Below are 3,238 nucleotides of genomic sequence, written 5' to 3'. Positions count from 1 at the left end.
GAACCTGGGTTCTCATTCCTAAGGTATTTTTCGATGTTGTTGTTGTTACTATTATTATTATTATTATTATTATTATTATTATTATTATTCAGGTTACTGCCTGGAATCGAACTCGGAATCTTGGGATTAGTAGCCCGCGCTCTTAACCACTACGCCCACTAGCATATGGTGTAGTGGTTAAGAGCACAGGCTACTAACCCCAAGATTCCGAGTTCGATTCCAGGCAGTGAATTTTTTTAATAATTCATTCTCGAATTGCCCCCTTTCTCTTATTGGTATACTAAACATTGTGTACAAAAGGTATAAAAATTCAGCATAACTCTACGCATGCCTCACCAAAATAATACCATACCCCACGTTGAGCATCACGGGACTAGATGTATAGAAAATAACAGTGTAAAAGTCAGGAGCAAACGACAGAGGGATGGACAGACACAGACAAGGAGTGACAAGCAACTGACAGACAAGAGCGAACAGAACAATTCTGTATTCACATCAGGTGCTATTCAATATCAGCTGATATTGACGGCCAAACCCACCAAATATAAAGCTGGCACACGAATGACGTAGCTCCTACTAGCGTAAGGACTGCCATAATGTAACAAAGGACTACATTATGGCAGCTAACTCACACATCCATTCACTCACCTCCTCTCTTTCTGTGTGTGTGTTTATCTACGCACAATCACAGAAACTGCTCGACCAAGTCGCTACGATGAACTGAGATTTCTGATGTCACACTGCTGATCTTTTGATGGAGATGATCGCGTCCAATATAAGCTTTTAACAATAAATGTGATAAATCGAAACCGAAAGACTACACTTCTCATTCGTCTCATTGCTATATATTGGAATCGTTGGAGTCATTTTTCTTTCCGTTGATGTTTCCCTAACTGAAATGGGGTGAAATCAAGAAGAAAAATTATTAAAATAACAAATATAACGTACTACATTTCCTTGTAAATTAATATAAATATCAATTTCAAGGCATTTCTACAAATATAACCATGTTTCAGCGATGTTTTCTCATTTTCTTGAAACTTCATACATTTATGAGGCACTTTTGACCTTACAACTTTTCATTCTATTTGTCAGAAACAATGTATTCTCAACAAATTAAATACGTTTTGAATTATTGGTAATGTCGGACAAAAGCCATATCGTTCCGTTTATTGCCAAGATTATAAATATTCATACAATTTTTTTATCTCTTTCGAAATTCCAGACGACACTTATTTCATTAAAAAAAACAAATCTATCTAAAACTAGGCTACGTTAAACATATTTCAGAGCTGGTTTGTAATAGCATTCACAAAAGTCTTTGGAAGCAAAATTATTAATAAATCGTACCTCTTTCTGTGTGATTTTTATGTGATTAAGATTTATAACATAGACACAAACCAACCATATTGAAGAGGGTGAAGTCTGCGGTTGTGTCTAGACCAGAAAGATCTTCCGTTATTGCCTATTGGTTGGGAAAATTGCATCGTTTTATAATAAAGATTTCTCTGATGACGAAAAACAACAACGGTTAGAATATTCAAGTTCGAAACTTCCTGCATGTATTGTAAATAAACAGATATATTATTGATTGTACTGTTCTGCGTTCACCTTATTAAAGAGAAGTGGAGGATAGGGAGATGAGAAGAATCGTTATAGTGTCGAACAAATGCCTTTCGGTATTTGTTCCGGCTCTGCGCGTTCTGAGTTCAAATTCTGCCGAGGTCAGTTTTGTCTTTCATTTTTTCCGATCTAATGAAATAAAGTAGCAATCATTTACTAGAATTAATTAGTATTGAATAACAGCCTCTCCTCAATAGTGCTGGCATTGTGTCAAAGTCAGAAACCGTTATTAAAGAGGGGTGGAACAATAAATTTTCACTCATATTTTCTGAGAGGGCGGCAGGGTGAAAACCAGTGCCTTAAACCACACTCTGCAACCTTAAGAAAACAATGCACAGGACAATATAACCTGGCGTACGTATATGCTCGTACATGCTCTCGCATTGCTGAGAATAGACTGGTTGATCACAGATGAAGTGTAAATCTGTTAAATGACCTGGAATAAACAACAATTGATGCTTATTTTAACGATACCGGAAAGGCAAATTAAACACTACAGAGAGATCTGAACTCAGCACTTAAAGAGCCAGAACTAAATACTGCATGCTTTTTTCCGTTTTGTTTTTGTTTTGTTCTTGTTTTTGTTTTTTTAAATTTGTGTTCCTGGATACACCTTTGTGTAGTTGGATAAATGTACCCATTTTGAAATGTAATATATAATTCTTTCTACTATAGGCAGTACTACAAGTCCTGAGGTCGACATAACTGACTAAATCCAACGCCCCCACCACCACCACCCCCACCCCCAAAAATTCAGGCCTTGGGTTCATATTTGAAATTAATATTATTTTGGTTTGGCTCAGGTTCGGTCTTATTTCTGGTAAGATTCATATGGGTAGCAGGTTACTACCTGTAACCTTAGGTAGCCACAAGTTTTCAACTCTCTTTCAAGTGCTTAGAACCCTCCTGATAATCTTTGCTGTCTCTAAGAGACTAACTTTCTGTGGGAGTTCTACTGGGCATTCTATTCCAATCTCCTTCAGCTATTTGTCTATATTTTGCCTTACTGTTCCTAACGCACCAATTATTATAGGCACGACCTTTACTGTTCTCATCCTCCAAATTATTCCTATTTCATATTTTAAGGGGTAGTATCTTTATTGTTTCTGTTTTTAGTCCTCTATCTTTATGATCCTGGAGTCAAACTGTATTTATCATCATTATTATTATTATTATTATTATTATTATCTGTATATATATAAAAAGAGGATGTGTGTGTGTGTACGTGAATGTAGTTTATGCACGTCCACAAATTACCACACATGTCGCTCCAATTTTAGGAGGACATTGTTCATGACCCTACCTGCGTTTTCGTCAACTTTTTCTCTCAGAGGCACCCGCACGCATATAGCTGTAAAAATCGATAAACTTTTACCAATTTTGAAGTTTGTTGACATGGCGAAGTCAAATCTGTGCGTACGCGCGTGAAGGAGAGAGAGAGAGAGACAGACAGACAGACAGACAGAAAGAGAGAGAAAGAAAGAAATAGTGTGTTTGTGACAGGGGGGAGATACAGAGTGTCTGCTAGCGTCTAATAAAACAAAAATGAAAAAGTGAGAAAGGCAGACAGAAATCAAAGTAAATTTTTCTTAGCAAGACAGAGTTTACTTTGCTA

This window comes from Octopus bimaculoides, chromosome 11 (assembly GCF_001194135.2).
Source record: "Octopus bimaculoides isolate UCB-OBI-ISO-001 chromosome 11, ASM119413v2, whole genome shotgun sequence".
In the NCBI taxonomy this organism is placed as follows: Eukaryota; Metazoa; Mollusca; class Cephalopoda; order Octopoda; family Octopodidae; genus Octopus; species Octopus bimaculoides.
The sequence above is the reverse complement of the archived record's forward strand: the minus strand, read 5'-3'. Positions refer to the sequence as shown.